At 34.8% G+C, this 17,638-nt stretch overlaps 1 long non-coding RNA gene across 1 annotated transcript; it reads right to left on the reverse strand.

Annotated features, from left to right (window-relative positions):
* Positions 1 to 10,660: 10,660 nt before the first annotated feature.
* LOC107842779 lies at positions 10,661 to 16,792 on the reverse strand. Its single transcript, XR_001666087.2, has 2 exons — positions 16,012 to 16,792; positions 10,661 to 10,961 (listed from the first exon to the last, which is right to left on the reverse strand). It is a non-coding gene; the product is annotated as an uncharacterized LOC107842779 (long non-coding RNA).
* Positions 16,793 to 17,638: the final 846 nt, after the last annotated feature.

A 17,638-nucleotide genomic window follows, 5' to 3' on the forward strand; every position in this document is an offset into this window, starting at 1 on the left:
TGGAGGGACTGTGTCAACCAATTGGTAGTTAACTATTTCTTTTCTTTTGTGCTACTCTTCTCTGTACAGTCACAACTCCCAATGGGATAAGCTATTATAATCAACTAAATTTAGATAAACTTGTACACACACACACACACACACACACACATATATATATATATTAAGGAAATTAAGTTATCCAAATAGCCAAGCACATACCCTGAAGATCTGAATCTTGTTTCACACCTATATAGTTATTTCACAACAAAATAAATTAGCAGTAACCTATAACAATGTATCAATGCATTACAAAAACCACCCTCGTTACCATATAAGAAAAATTAAAAAGTAATTTATGCAATACAACCCAAGGCAAATTTGTAAACAAATTGAAAACAAAACAAAATAAAGTAGTGATATCTCCCCTCCAGGACTCCAAGTGAAAATACTATTGCTTGTTTTATTTTTCCAACATTGTTAAGGACAGAAAGCAGATGCATTCGCATAGATCTTTCCTCCCACTCACAGGAACTAAAATTGTGATTGAAATCATTCCCCAACTTCTTGTGTCATCCATTTATAGGCTCATGCTGATCTTCTCTGAATTGTCATAAACTCCCAAAGGGACAATAATAGAACTACCTGCTACCTACTACCCATTGAAGTACCGCATAGCTCTGACCACCAAATATTAGGCAGATGAGAATGGCAATATACTAGTTAGAAAGTATCCAAAAACCCGCAAATCAATAAGTAAAAGGCTACAAAAAAAAAGATAGAGAGTCATGACACAACTATCTTACATGTTCTTCAACAACAGCATGAACAGGTGAATCAGACAATATGGGCCTGCCAATGATTGCTTGTGTCTTTAATCCTAGTAGTAGAACCTTGTTTAGAATCAACTTAACACAGAACAATAACAAGAAAAATTATGTATTCAGACAAAAGTGTTTTTTGGGATAAAAATGTATTCACACAATAGAGATTCCAATATACAACATTTTATGACAAGTAGAAGGCAGACACAAACTAAAGAAGTAGATAAAGAAAATCAGAGAGTATGCTTCATTAGGATCAGTGTAGCATATAGGCAATATGATCCTACATCATGTATCTTATATCTCTTTTCTCTTTTTTGGGTAATTCGACTTCTTTATAACTTACCAAAGTAAATATTTACAAAAACCACGATTAAGTCTAACTTATTTAGCTATCCAGAAAAGTTTGAGTGCCTATTTAGATTAGTTTATTTTAAGCACTTAATTTTAAGACAAGAATAATTCAAACATCATCGGTTAGAACTCCTAACAATTGCCAATGCTAAATTTCTAAGGATGCATTTGAAAAACTATAGTATAATTAGACACCCTATCATCATTGTTCCATACATAGATCATCCCACTCTAAACCCATTAGTCTCATAAGTAATTTTCTGATCTCTATTGTCCCAACTATTCTCTTTGCAAGTTTTTGTTTCTCTAATTTAAGTAACTTATTTGAGTAATTAAAATAGCGAAACACATTGAAGGATTGATTTATGCACTAAATTCCCATGTTTTTTCAATAACTTAAATTATCTTATGAAAAGTATACAGGAACCTCAGATAATAAATACAGTTAAAACATAATTGTAACACTTCAACAGTCAAATCAATTATAAAGCACCTTCTAAATGCACATAAGTAGGTCATGTCAAAGACCTTTAAAAAGTTAAAATATGATTAATCAGCTCTAGTAATTTACTTCAAGCTTCTTTCTACTTAAATATGTCACAAACTTGATTTGATTTCTATCTAAAATCACATAAGTCAAACTAGTGGACCACAAAATATATTTTTGCAAAAGGAGCCCATGTTTTTCCTATTTTTCCCTAGTAAACTTATTTCCCTTTCTATATACATATTCACTTTGAATGAGTTAACAAGTCTTAATGATGTAAGAGTTCTAAAGAAAATAAAATTCAGCTAGTGATACTCTACCCCTCAGTAGACATACATTGTACTTTTCATCTGTAATCCCCACAACCACTGTGATTCTCTTTTCATACTGTTCTCCTATGGTTGATTTTAGATATATAATTTGCATTTTTATCTATCTTGCTTTTTTTAATCTTAGTCTTTTTCCAGATTGCATGGACAGTTTTAGCATACAACAATTTAAAAATATGAGTTGCTTGTGAGTATCCTTTGGCATTCTGAATAGTCCACTGTAAGTGATCACCATATGTGAGTTATAAGAAGCTTAAGCAATGATATGTTCCATAACTCTTATATATCAGCCGCTCAGCACAGTCAACAAATAAATGATCCCTTGTTCATGATGAGGGGTGATTTTTCCACTCCTTCTCACTAAATATTTGTGCACATTACCTTATTTTAAATAATAAATAAGACATATTGGTGATAAAATGCAATAATATTCACTCATTCCAGGCACAGAGTTGAGGATATTGAAAGATATGGATTGTGGCTAAAAATGATAAAAATAAAGCAAAGAAGAGTGCAGCTAAAGACTTGGACTACATCAGCCTCAGTTACCGTGACCATAGTCCTCAATCCGCGGTCGCGATAAGCCATGACGGTCAACATCATCTGGTCACAGCGTACAATTATGGTCACATGGACACGTTCGTAGATAGTCACGCGTGATCGTATTTAAGCGAGAATATTCCCACGGGAAGATCTGTAAAAGTACCTAGAAGAATCCAAACCATTTATAAGATAAAAACCCTTTCTTCTTTGGGAATTTCTTACCTCAGAACTATTTTTGAATTTGAAAGAAGGAAACCCTAATTGGGAAAGTGTGTAACTACTCTTGGAGGATTAATTTATTAGTGGTTTTGTGAAGAATGGATGTTTTGGGAAATCCCTATGGTATATTTCTCTTTATTTTCCATGAGTAGCTAAGTAATTTAGTTCTGGGATTATATTGTACTAAAGTGTCATTGTGTGTGGGTATTGTTGTGTTTGCATGATTTTAGTTGTTAAGTATGGATTCCACCATTGCTTGAGCTTATTAGTTGGAATTTGATGAGTGAAAACCCCAAATATCCAAATGGATTTGGTGGGTGAAAACCCCAAACTCTAGAAACCCTTTATCATCCTTGAAAGAGAGATAAAAGTGAATATTAGGTAACCCATAACATCCTTGAAAGAGGATTATAGGGGACAAGGCAATGGTGGATAGTTAAGTCTATGGCTTGCTACCTTTTGCAATTTTTGAAATAAGTGTGATTTGAGTGTAAGCCATGTCAAGAGAATCATCCAAGAAATAGGGATGTTTGATTGAGGCGGTACGCATCTATTCTTCCCCTCCTTGATTACAGAGCTTTGTAAAAGAGTGGGGATGGAAGAGTATGCTAGTGATACATGGGTGTGCCCTAATACCCCCATTTACCCCTTGAGGATTATAAGTGAGGGCGCACCCGGTAAAAGCAAGAAAAGAAAGATAGACTTGGAAAAGCCGACATGCAGTGAGCCTGAGTCTCATAGGCCAATCACCACGAGACCTCTTGAGGAGATTGGAGTAAATACTGCAACCATCAAAGAGCTTGTGTCTAGTTTTCCCCAAGGACCGGGAGATTCTTCCACAGCTCATCATTCTTATGTGTCATGTACTGATTATGAGAAGTACAAGGAGGACCAATGAAAAAATGGTTACAAGGGAGAAGAATAGGGATGCATTCTTTATCAGCATATAGAAGGGCGTGAAGGGCCTATGGATGGTTCTAAGGCCCTAAGATAGACTTCCTTCTTCCTAAGTAGACATTGACGATGAGTCCCCAGGAAAGTGATTCGATCTTGAGGAAGAAGGTGGTGATCCAGAGTCTAACAGTGATAGCAACCCTTGATGCAGTTTCAAGGAGCACCCTTATCTCTTTTACCCTTAATTATTTATGCAGTTGGGACACTGCTATCTTTTAAGTTGGGGGTGTCTCCTTATTTTTATTCATTTAATTTGGGATTATATTATTGATATTCTTGCATACTTTTCTGCTCTTTTGGATAATTCTTATCTTTATTTTTATTTGGGTTATAATAATCGAGCACTCTAATGGTGCCTACATTTGCATGGATTAGCTATTTTGTTTTGGGTTTGTTCCTTTATTTTAGTTTTGATGTGATTGGGCTTCTAACCATGGGTGCAGGGGAAGTCTGAGTACCCGTGGCACCGAGACCATAGAATACAAGAGAAGCATGAGTACCTGCAGCATTGATAATTTGGGATTGAATTATTATATATTGGTGAAGTCTGAGTAACCATATGGTGGGTCGCCCATACTATGATTTGCAATGTGAAATGTTTGCTTAGGTGGTTACCGTGATTATCAAATTATGTTTAGTACGAATACAAAAGCAAACAACCCCCTCCATCCAAAATTTTTGCAAAATTCAAAGGCATGCACGTGAGCAACTTTGTGACAAAATTGTTTCCTCTTTCTATGACTTCAAAAGTTGACTTTGGAAAAAATAATGAATACTCCATCTTTGTATCGAGCAGTTAAAACAATTGAACCCCCTGACAACATTCATATACCATGTGTGTGAGGTTAATTGTGTTCATCTCATGTGTACGTGTACTATCTAGAACTTGCCCCATTAGTCTTTCAAAGATAAATTTTGATTATGCTTGGCTGGTAAAATGATCATAGGCCATCTTGTGATTTTGGAAGCCCACTCTACCCTAAAAAGCCTACTCATGCATAATTATCCTTAGTACCCACTTTGAGCCTTTGGACCTTTCTTTGGTAAACTCACCACAACCCGTGACCCATCATTTTTATCTCTCTTGTGAACCAAACCCTCCTTGAACTTGAAAATGTAAGTTGAGGCTAAAAGCCTAAGTTGGGGGTGGTAAAGTTTGATGGAAAAAAGTGTAAGGCCACAAAGTTGTTTATGAAATACCTCATGAGCTTGAACCACAAAAATAAATAAATAAAAAATGAATGAGTCTATCAAAGGAATGAAGTATGCGTACGTTGCAATAAAAAGAAATAAAAGAAAAGTGGTGTACAAAGGAAGCTATTAGTAGGCATAGGAAAAGAAAGAAATTAAAGAAGAGTGGCCCTTAGCCATAAAAGAGGATTGAAAAAGTGTGATGTGAATGTCCAAGGAGGGGTGTAGCCATGTTATTCCCAAATAATATCCTACCCCAACCCTAAACCTATAATACAAGCACAAAAAAGCTCTTTGCGATTCCCAACCAAGTGTAGTCATTGTAGTGGTGATTGAAAATAGGGGCAATCCTATGGCATAGTACTTGTTAACATGGAGAAGTTCTTGAGAGAGTGAGTGTTTGCTCTTAAAATTCCTTGTTGCATGCTTGGTAACTAGGTGTGTAAATTTTTCCTTTCTTGTGAGGAGGCATGTGAACTAGTTGGGGTGGGTGATTTTTTCATCTTCCGCACAATGAGATATACAGAAGTATTCCATGATTGTAGTCAACATGTGAGTTATTTCTAGAGTGTTAGTGGTTGTTACATGGTTGCTCCCCAAAGTCTATTGCATCCTTCGCTATTTCATCTTATAATGAGGAGAATCATTAAAAGACTATTTGCCCATGTGTGAAAAGCTTTTGGTGGTAGCAATCAAGTTTGAGTCATCATGATCATTGAGTGATAGAATGAGGGCATACATATGAGTTGTCTCATAATAAAGGATAGTGTTGCTTGAGGACAAGCAAGGCCTTAAATTGGGGGTGTTGGTGAGGGGTGATTTCTCCACTCATTCTCACTAAACATTTGTGCACATTACCTTATTTTAAATAAATGAATGAAACATATTGGTGATAAATGCACTAATATCCACTCTTTGCAGGCATAGAGTTGGGGAGATCGAAAGATGTGGATTGGGGCTGAAAATGATGAAAAGAGAGCAAAAAAGATTACAGATGAAGACCTAGACTACATCAACCTCAGTTATCGCGACCGTGGTCCTTAATCCGCAGTCGCGATAAGTCAAGACAGTCAACACAATGCGGTCAAGGCACACAACCGTGGTCATGTGGACGCAGTCGTGGATAGTCACGTGCGATCGCGGTTCAGCGAGAATATGTCCAGGGGAAGATCTGTAAAATTATCTAGAAGAATCCCAAACCATATATAAGATAAAAACCCTTTCCTCTTTGGGCATTGCTTACCTCATAACTATTTTTGGATTTGAAAGAAGGAAACCCTAATTGGGCAAGTATGTAACTACTCTTGGAGGCTTAATTTTCTTAGTGGTTTTGTGAAGAATGGATGTTTTGGGAAATACCCATGGTATATTTCAATTTATTTTCTTCATGAGTAGCTAAGTAATTTAGTCTTAGGATTATGTTGAACTAACGTGTAATTGTGCGTGGGTATTGTTGTGTTTGCATAATTTTAGTTGTTGAGTATGGATTCCATCATTGCTTGAGCTTATTAGTTGGAATTTGATGGGTGAAAACCCCAAATCTCCAAATGGATTTGGTGGGTGAAAACCCCAAACTCTAGAAACCCTTTATCATCCTCGAAAAAGGGATGAAGGTGAACATTAGGTATAACATCCTCGAAAGAGGGTTATAGGGGACAAGGCAATGGTAGACAATTAAGTCTATGGCTTGCTACCTTTTGCAATCTTAGAAATAAATGTGATTGAAGTGTAAGCCATGTCAAGAGCATCATCCTAGAAATAGGGATTTTTGATTAAGGTTTTGGGTTATTACGAATTGCACACTTGTTAGGTGCTCGAAAGAGCCAATGGGTGAAATTGTTGTAGTCTTATTGAAATATTGACTACAATGAATTCGACCTAGCCTATCCTTTTATTAACAACTAAAACTCATGCCAAAACGCCATTAACCCACATACTTTAACTTTATGTAGACATGATCCCAAGACCCTCTTTATTCTTGATCTTAAAATCAAACGTATTGCATCCGTGCTTTGTTTGTTGACAAATCACCTCCAAGTCTAAATCCCCTCATTTTATTTTACATGTCTTATTTATTATCATTCTGGGTAAACGTGTAGTAATTTGAGCATCCATAGGATTTAAAGTTTATAATTCACTCCTTGAGATTCAATCCTAATTCAAATTGGGTTACTTGACAACGACCGTCTCACCCTTAAATTATGGGAGTGAGCTGAGCGTTATCATTTGATAGTGACCACGATAGTAAACACAAGATGGATTCAAATATTGTATTACTTAAAACAATATAGTATGATATAACACATATATTATGAAATAATACATAATAATCATCCCAAAAGAGTAAAACAACTATGTGTTCAACGCAATTACAAGAGCTGAGAGACATTACCTTGGAACTGAGCGGGTAGACCATATTTACAGGCCAAAGTCCATTCCTAATAAACCAATCTGCAGCAAAAATCTTCCTGAGCACATCAATTAACAAGCCAACAGCAAAATCAGCAACATCCTCAGAGAAAGTAGTAGCAGTACTAGCAATAGAGATATCCATAGTAAAAATATGGTCTAGGCCAGTATTAGTAGTAATAATAATGCATAGTAAAGGAAAGATCTAAAAATGAAAGACTGAAGAAACATGACGGAGGCATTTTGCGTCAAGTTTACATTTAGCAGGAATTAAATTGTAATTAAAGTTGAGAAATATTAGCAACAAAAACACTAAAAATAAATTTAAACCTGTTCATGTTACTCAACAGTAATGAAATGAAGTTTCATGTATATTCTTTATAATTTTGAGTCATATTGGCCTCTCCTGATCAATAAAGAGACCTATCACTATCCAGTACAAGAAATGTCCACCTATTAAAAAACACAAGCTATTAGAAAGACTATACCAATGATTAACATGATGAATACCTCAAATATTCACCTACTAGGATCCAACTACTATAAGAAAAAATACTGTTTTAGAAATACATTATACATTTTTTTTCAATAGCTTAAATAATGCTTCTGCATTCAAGAAGCTTTGATTTTTGAAGGGAAAACCAACAACCATCTGGTATTAGTTCCATAAGACAATTACCATTTACCAACAACAATAGAAATTATAAAATTAAAAGTTGAAGAGAAATTTTTTTATCAATAAGGCCACAATCCTCTTCAATGATTTACTAGTTTCCTTTGAATTAGACTTTGAAAAAACCGTAAAATTATACAATTTTAGAATAAAATTCTAAATAAAAATGATTAAAATGATATAAACAAGCATGAATATAAAAGTATGCATACATCGCCAACACTCTTCCATCCAGAAGTCCCACATATAGAGCAGTTCTTAGCTTTCTCATTGCCTTTTTAGAATAACTCATAATCAATTCTAAATCTATTATCATATTTCTGGCCTTGTTGAAAGACTCTGGTATTTGAGCATAGGAAAATGCCTCTTTTATCAACACTAACAAATCTAAAAATGCTACATTACATAACACATGTAATGATTTAAACAAGAACAATCGAATGGTGAAACTCGGTTTATTAAAATTTCCACACCCCAGATATAATTGTTGCTTTCCTTCCTTCAATAATTTTAAAAACTTTTTTTCATCTTCAGGTAATCCCTCTCCATCTCCTTCTTCATGTCCCAATTCAACCTCTATATTTCTAAACGTATCGTGAAGTAGTCCATCAATATCATTACTCATATTAGAACATTCATCATCATTGATTGGATGATGTGTTTTTCTCAAGGAAGAGCTTCTCCATAGAAAGTTCATTTGGTGTAACCATCAACAAACCCTTTGGAAAGTAAGTGATCCTCCACCATATCTCTATAAAGCCGATAATAATTCTTGTAATTTCTACAAGGACATAATATCTCAATTCCTTGAGAAGCTCGTTCAAATGCCTTTTTAAGAAAATTGTGCACTCCATGCTTGAAATCATCAGATCATATTAAATAATTCATCCAACTTTTATCCTCACTATCCATTAAAATCCTACATAACACACCAAAATTACAAAAATTGTGATTCATGTTAAGCAAAAATATGAAGTTAAATTCTATTTAAAATAAGCATCCCAAAATAAAGAAAAACTTCACATGTCAAGTGAAGTAACCATAGGATATGCTAAATCTTAACTAGTCTCGAATCAAGTATGATTTAAAGCTAAAACTATTAGGTTAAGCACATCATGCTTAAGCTGGTAATTAGGAGCTTGAATCTAATAGCACCACCCTTGAACAATTACTTTTTCACAAGGTCTGATTTGCTTATACTAGCATATCAAAGGAAAACTGAAGATAACCTTACCTCCTTACATCGTGTCAAGTAAAAATCAACTAAATAAATTTCCCCCCTCTATTTTTCTTGGTGATAATTATTTTTGATTTATTAGAATGTAAGAGAGGCTGATGATGGAAAAAAAAAGGAAAAGAAATGGTAATATAAACAATAAGAAAAAAGCAAAGGAGAATAAATCCCCTAAAGAGTCCCCTATAGGATATGTTCATGATAGAGCAAGGAGGGGCCAGGCAACTGACAACCACCGTCTTGCTGAAAGGGTAACAAATTCACTCTCACTTTCATTTCCACGATTTACTAGTATTTTTTGAGGCCCAATTCCCCTATGGATTTGGGGCAGTTTATATGAGTTTTAAGTTATATATGTATAACATATTTTAAAACTATAATATCAATCTAAAGAATATTTACAAGACAAGTTATTTTTTATAATAGATAAACGTGATATGACAATTCAAAAATTTCTTATACTAGCAATGTATGTAATTTAGACTCAAGCTCTACAAATACATATTGTCTATGAAACCATTGGGTGGTAGCTGTTTTATTCAAGATTAAGCAGATAAGCTGCAACTACTTTAGTTTTTTAACTAGCAGAATATAGATCATCAAAAGGTGTATGCCGATTGTAGTTTTTTTTCATATCGCATAGGTTAACCCGGTTCCAGTGGGAATATACAAAAAAAATACTCTAGGGTATAATACAATATTTCTTTTAGTATCTAAACATTAGCAAACATCCCATGCCATTGAGACAAGTCAGTTTTATTCATCACGCCAAAAATCAAGTGGTCTTAAACACTTACGGGTATTTACGATTTAGTGAAAAAGTTATGGGTATTCTAACACCACAAGTCAACCAGAAGTACATCAAGTGCTTAATTAAATATTAAAAAGGTGAGCTACATCATACCCTTTTCAAAAAACCGAGCTCAGAATCCACAACAATACCAATTTATAAGAACGTAACTCCATTTACAACCAAAGTGCCATGTTGAAAGAAAATACTAAAAAAAGGTACAAGCAAAACAGTCATCTTTACCAGTTTGATTGATAAAGTAAAAACATCAAAACAAGCTAAAATAACAGCAGAAAAGCAGCTTCAAACAATTTAAATGAATAAAATCAGCTCCGAAATTACAATTTTTATCGTGCTACCAAGTATACTAATGCTTGAATAAGATCCTATTTTTACGAGTTTGATTCCTAAATTAAAAACAGCAAAAATGCTTGAGTAGATTTTACAAACAAAACAAGTTTACATTTTTTTAATTGCATCTGGTTTCTTATTCACTACCACACTTCTTCCAAGACCATAATTTATTGTGATATAAAGCAACTAGCCAAATCAAAACTTATTTAATGACAAAATTATCATGACCCAAATAGAAGCCTGGACGTGACGAGTATTTCAAGTCCATTGAGCACCGGAGACCACCCCTTTGCCTAGTCAAACATAACACAATACAACTAGCAGTGAATGAATTTTGAATATATAACAAGATAGTCAGGTAACTAGCTCAGAAAAAAATATAAGAGCTTTAACATCCATCCTAATCCACAGTAATTCATAAAGCCTCTAATATCCAAAGAACAACCTAAGTCGGGACATGCCCCCGACAATAGCAAAAAAAATAGGGAAAATAATTTGTGACATAAACTAAACCAAGAAGTAATAAGCGTTCTAGAAGGAGGCTCATGCCTTTAAGTTGACTCACGAATAATCCAAGAATCACCTATCACTGCATAGGAAAAGCGAAAGTGTCTCTATTCCCTGCATCGCATGGGGATACAACATCTGGAGACAGTTAGAGGGACGAGCACTAGCATGTAACTCAAAATAAGAATAAAATAATGCCAATTCATAATCTAGGCCAAAACCTACATCAATTGATATAAGAATGACAAGGAAAGGCACAAAATATACACCAAAATAATCCACAAATTATAGGAACCATGGACCCTTTTGATGACCACTCTCGGATTCACTGGTTAGAACAAGGAAGACGAGATTATAAGGTGTTGTGACACCAAAACAGCCAACCACAAACTAATATTACCAACAATAAGATAAAGAAACAAGATGAACAATAATAATATTAAAACAACAACAACACATGGCTTGGAATAACAAGAACACTACCAACGGTTACAACAAGATAAAGATAGGAAAATAGACAAATGGAGGTATAATCTTAAGAATCCAAGAGCTTATTCCACTCTTGGACCCTTAACACTACACACTACAATCACCTATCTCTTACAATTGACACAAGAGAGGTGTCCACCACCCAAGCACCAACATATCAAGCTAAATGCAACACACAAATGATTCCACACTCGTGCAATGCCCTAGTTTCAGTTTTGGACTCTCTCTCTCTAAGAGAAGTGTTCTCTCAATATCATTAAGCAACTAAAGAAATAAATCCTACAATGTTCTATTTATACTACATTACAATAATAGACAAAATAACAAAAGGGCCCTTTAGTGACTAGTCTTAAAAAATACTCAAAAAGTGTCATGATCATGATCATACTTGTATCAACAATCTAGGATACATATATAAATAATGTGTGACACAAGCGTACGGTCATCAAGACCAACCCTCATGCTGGCAAATGTGGGTTTCTAGTATCGGTCCCCCAGGACCTCCACTTCCATGGCCTAGCTACACAACCCCCTTTAAGCCCAATTAAAACAAACTTCACACAACCCATTCATTTAACCAAGGAATTATCCATTAAGTCAACAACCACAGGTATTGTCAAACCATTACGTTTGTAAGCTTATAATTATGCCATACCAATTCCATCAACTTGGGGGAATGACACAACCCTCTTTGTTTATTAAATCATCTGGGGAGTGCCATGACCCCTTTGTTTATTAAATCATTTAGGAAATGCCATGACCCCCTTTGTTTATTAAATCAAATTTAAAATTGACAACATGGCCAACAGTCCTTTAAAACCTTTTTCATCCGTTTAACCATTTACTCAATGCAATAGTTTAGGGAAGTAAGCTAGATCATGTGAGTAACCATATTTCCAATTCAATTATGCAAGTAGGTTAAGGAAACATAATTTCCAAAACCAAATTTCAAACCAAAATCATCATTTTGGGGAATGCCTCAACGCCCTTTCTAATTCCCATGCCCATGCACCCAATTAGTTCAAAAACCATTGATAAAGCATAAACAATGAATATAAAATCATGGGAATCTAATTCATGTAACATTCATTCCTAAACCCTCAAATCATATCAAAACTCATATTCAAATCCACATAAGCAACCATTTAAACACATGTTTTAAGTAAAATAAGTTTAAGTGGAGAGATTACATGCCTAAAAGTATCACAATTATGGAGAGAAATCACCACTTGGAAGCTTTAAATGATCAATCTTGAGAAACCCTAGCTTGTTCTTGACTTAGGGATTTGAAAGAGAGTTTTAAGCGTGTGTTTAATTATGTTTTAGGATGATAACGAGGTCCCAAAGGGGTTTTAAGGTTGTGGGCCACAACTGTGGAAAAAGGAAAATGACCAAAGTACCCTTAATGAAAGACTAAAAATTTATCGCCTAGTCATTACAGGTCACCTTACGACTCAAAAAGACTGACTACGAGTCATCCCCCAAACTCGTAGTCTGGGAAGTGTCCCAAGGCATCCCTACTATTGACCCACGAGTCATACCATACTACTCGTAAGCCCACATTACTACTCATAGGGTTTTGTCGGAGCCAAGACAAAAATATTTGGTCACTACACTAGTTTTGCTACGAAAGGCACCCTACAACTCATAGTGAGTTCATACAACTCACAATATCCTATTCATAGTCTCAATAGAAGCTTTTTCTATTATAATGGTCACCATATGATTGGGGTCCCTACGACCCGTAATGACACTTTACAACTCATAAAGTGAAGTAGGCTCAAATCTCAAAATTTTCAAAGGCCAAAATTCTGAGGTGTTACATTCTCCCCCCTAGGATCATTCATCCCTGAATGATGAGTCAAGGCATCCATTAGCACGATTATAAGACCGAAACACAACCACACTTTCCTTTAACAAAGTCAGAAAACAAAGTTGATTAGGAAAACACATACATAAAGCACGATTGTCTAATACTGGGGAACAAGAATGGATATTTGTACTTTATGTCCTCTTTAATATCCCAAATAGCTTCTTCTACCTTTTTATTCCTCCATAAAACCTTTATCGGGGCTACATCCTTAGTCCTAAAACGATGGACTGGTCTATCCAAAATCTCCACCGAGGTTCCTCATAAGACAAAGAACCTGAAATACCAACACTTTCAATATGCACAACCGAAGAAAGATCACCCACTCACTTCTTCAACATCGAAACATGAAAAACTGGATGAATGGAACCCAAACTCGTAGGCAAATCCTACTTATAAGCAACCTTCGCCACTCTCCTCAAAATCACATATGGACCCACATATAGGAGACTGAGCTTCCCCTTCTTCCCAAATCTCATCACTCTCTTCATAGGAGATACCTTTAGACAAACCCAATCACCAACTTCAAATTCTAACTCTTTTCACCTCACATCAGCATTGGACTTTTGGAGACTCTAAGAAGTCTTGAGTCTGTCCAGAATCACCTTCAACTTCTCCATGGCTTGGTGAACTAAGTCTCGACCAAATAATTTGGTCTCACCCACCTCAAACCATCCAGTAGGAGATCTAAACGTCCTACAGTAAAGAGCCTAAAAAAGAGCCATCCTAATACTTGAGTGATAACTATTGTTATAACCAAACTCGATGAGAGGTAAATGATCCACCCAACTACCTCTAAAATTGATCACACAAGCCCATAGCATATCTTCTAAAGGCTGAATAGTCCTCTCCTCTTTTCCATTTGTCTGATGGCAGAATGTAGTGCTATAATTCACCTATATGCATAAACCTTGCTTAAATGAATGCCAAAAATGAGAAGAGAACTTCGTACCTCAAAACAAAATAATGAAAACTAGATCACCATGTAGTTTAACTATCTCTTGAATAAACAACTTTGCATAGTCTTCTCCAGCGTAAGTAGTCCTCAAAGGCAAGAAGTGAACAGACTTAGTCATCCTATCCACAGTAACTCAAATCGAGTCAAACTAATGGAGCAGATTATCAAGTTGTTTGATTTTTTTGATGCATTCTTACCTGGTCTGCTCCAGCTGTATTTAAAACAACTTTGGCTTCGAGGCCAGAATAAATGAATGAATAAATAAAGAAATAAATAAAATGAAAAAAATAAAAAGACAACAATAAAAATAAAAAAAATGAGACTTTCAAGTTTCTTAGCTACTTCGCTAAATAGGTTTCAACTTATTTCTTTTTCTTCTATTTTCTTGTACTTGATATGCCATAGGAAAAACTTTAAACTTAAATCTCGAGGGGATGGACCTTGTCGGCCCATTTCAAAATGCAAGGTGAGGGGCAGTCCATTGTAGACTCCAAAGCAAGTTCACATGCCATGTAAAGATATGAAAGCGGATTAAAACATATTCTAAACATGTATAACTGCCTCATTAGTACTACCAAATTATATTCATGCACTATAATAAAAATAGCAATAGTTATAGAGGGTAAAGAGGAAACTCAGAATATCACGAATAGGGAAATAAACACACATAATATTACAAATGTTCAAACAAGTTTGCATTGAAATACTGTGAGCAAGTTCATCAAGGCAGGCAAGGATCCAATCTTTCAAGAAAGCTACTAAAAAAAACGAATAGCCTAAGAAAAGAAGACAGTAACAAACCAGGTAAGAATGCATCAGAAAAATCAAACAACTTGATAATCAAGAAGTCATCCTCTAAGAAAACTTTTTTCCATTTGGCCAAAATCCTTTTGAACAGGAAGAGAAAGAAATTTTGCAACAAAAATGTCTACCTCAAGGAAGCAAATTGAATATCTAACAAAAATTTTAGGGACATAGAAATGACTTCAATAGTATAAACAAAGGAGGGAAACTACAAGTTGACACTTTTACGAAGGTAGTATCAAGACTATATAACACTTTCCTTGGTAAAGATTGAACAATAATCCATGTAAGATGACCCAAATAACTCTTGTTTTTCATGCATTCGAAGGCATTCATAAAAAAAACGGAGGAGATTTGCAGCTTAAATCAATGGGGTAGACAAACACACAGAGATTACCACAAAGAAAAGCTACTCTGTATCCTCTCACAATTAGTTTTAAATACAACGAAACTACTAAACTGTGAATTTGTGAACCGATCCGCAATAACAAACTGTTTTCAAACATAAAACAATCACGTCGATTTAAAAAGTCATCTTACGTATTCAAACAGGACTATTACACGTATGAACGAAACATATCAAAATAGATTTAAAAAAGCAAAAACACAACAATAACACAGACGCAGGAAATATGTCACAGCAGATTTAAACAAACACAGATTATCATCCAGTCCAGAATTTTCATCTATTAGACAGGAAATCGAAGGGGGTACAGTCGTTTAAAATGAAATCAATCATAACATTAAACTAAGTCCGGTTAACACACGTATTAACGAGTTGCAATGCTTTAGAATATAACAATATCAGACGAACAGTGATTTGGAACTACAAAAACACTATGGATGGATAGTAGGCATAAAAAATGGGAATAAATACTAAGATGACCATTACAGCGAGATGTGAATTCAACCAGCCACATAATGATGAACCTTATACACTAATCTGACTGCCATCAAGGTTTCTACAAACAAGATCATCAAAACAACTACAGAATAGCAAGATGAGGCAGAGATAATCAAAACTAAATGGAACAGAATGTTACCTATTTCAGAGCAGCAAAACAGGACTTGAGCTTCGGTCGGAATCACAACCACCGGAAAAACACCGTAGTCGTCACCTCAAAAATCCGATTAGCTGACGAATTACCGAAAAGAATTTTACTAAAGGAAATTGATTTGTGCTCCGAGCCCTTTTTTCCCTTCTTCTCCCTGTTTTCTTTTTGTTTTTGCTCTCTCTCAGAAATTTTTCTTTCTCGGGTTCTTTATTTTTCAAACCCCAATTCCAAACCCGAAAGAAATTTTTTTCTCCCCTCTCATAGCTCAACAACGCTTCTTATATAGAAGACAAAATGAGGGTCGTTCCTCAGCCTTAAACCACGGAGGATCAATTAAAGGGCAATTTTGAGAATTTTTCAAAGGGGAATTCAAAATTTGAAAAAAGGGATAAGGGGATGAGATGTAATCGTACGAAATAGTACAACCTTGAAATGGTTGGTGGTGAGCTGGATGTTCATACACGGATTTGGGTCGGGTTCGCTGGAAATTTTTTTTTTGAGTTGACATCGATTATTGGTGGGTTGGAATTGTTGATGTTGAAGTGGCTGTTTTGGACTTGTTTCAGCGGATTAGATGGTCTTTGTTGCTGGTTACGGGTCGGAGATGGGTCGCCGCTGATATGGTTGTTAATGTCCGGTGGAAATTTTACGTGAGGTTGAGGTTGTTGTCATTGTTGTTGATGGACTGGTTATCATTTTTTTGTACGTGCGTTCTTGGTCTTGAGGGAGAAAAAAGGAGTGGCCCGGGTTATTTTATTGAGCTTGGGGCTTTTGGAATTTTGGGTGGGTTAATGTTAGTGTTAAGTTGGGCTGGTAGTGAGAAATAAAAAAAATGGGTTGCTGATTGAATTTTGTTGTTGGGCTGAAATTGGGGTTGATTTGGGGGTTATTTAATAACCCCAATTAAATCTAATTGGGTTATTAAATAACCCTAACTAAATTTAATTGGATTAGAATAATCATTATTAAATTTAATTGAATTTAAAAATAACTCTAATTGAATTTAATTGGATTAAAATAATCCCAATTAGGATATGGTAATTTTTGGAGATTAAGATTGAATTACAATTTAGACGACTTATTTAAACTCTAACCAAATTGAATATCTATTGGTCAATTGCATTACAATTGGGCCAATTTCATTTCAATTGAGATCATATTTAATTAGTTCGCTAAATTGAATAGCAATCTGACATGAATTAATTAACAAATTAACCTCGAGTTGCTTGATTTGATAAAAATCAAACAAATATTCCTCCAAATAAAATATTTTGAGAATAAATCATATTTAAAATTAAGACTTTATCCATTTGGATTAATTTTCAAGTTTAATCAATAGAAGTCTAATTAAAAATATTTATTTAAATAACAAAATTTATACACTCTCATATATAAAAATATGAAAGAGTATAATCGTTAATTAAATGATAAAATTAACTTAAATAAATATTTTAAATTGTATTTATTTGAATAGAATAATTATTGTGATTTTATTTTAAAATTGAAGAAACTCGAAATTAAATTAGATTATGGAGGGCAAAAATTAGGTGTCAACATCCAGTGTATACCTCAAGTGGGTTTTGTGTTGACTACGACTAGACCCTACGAGTCGTAA

This window comes from Capsicum annuum, chromosome 9, assembly GCF_002878395.1.
Source record: "Capsicum annuum cultivar UCD-10X-F1 chromosome 9, UCD10Xv1.1, whole genome shotgun sequence".
Classification (NCBI taxonomy): Eukaryota; Viridiplantae; Streptophyta; class Magnoliopsida; order Solanales; family Solanaceae; genus Capsicum; species Capsicum annuum.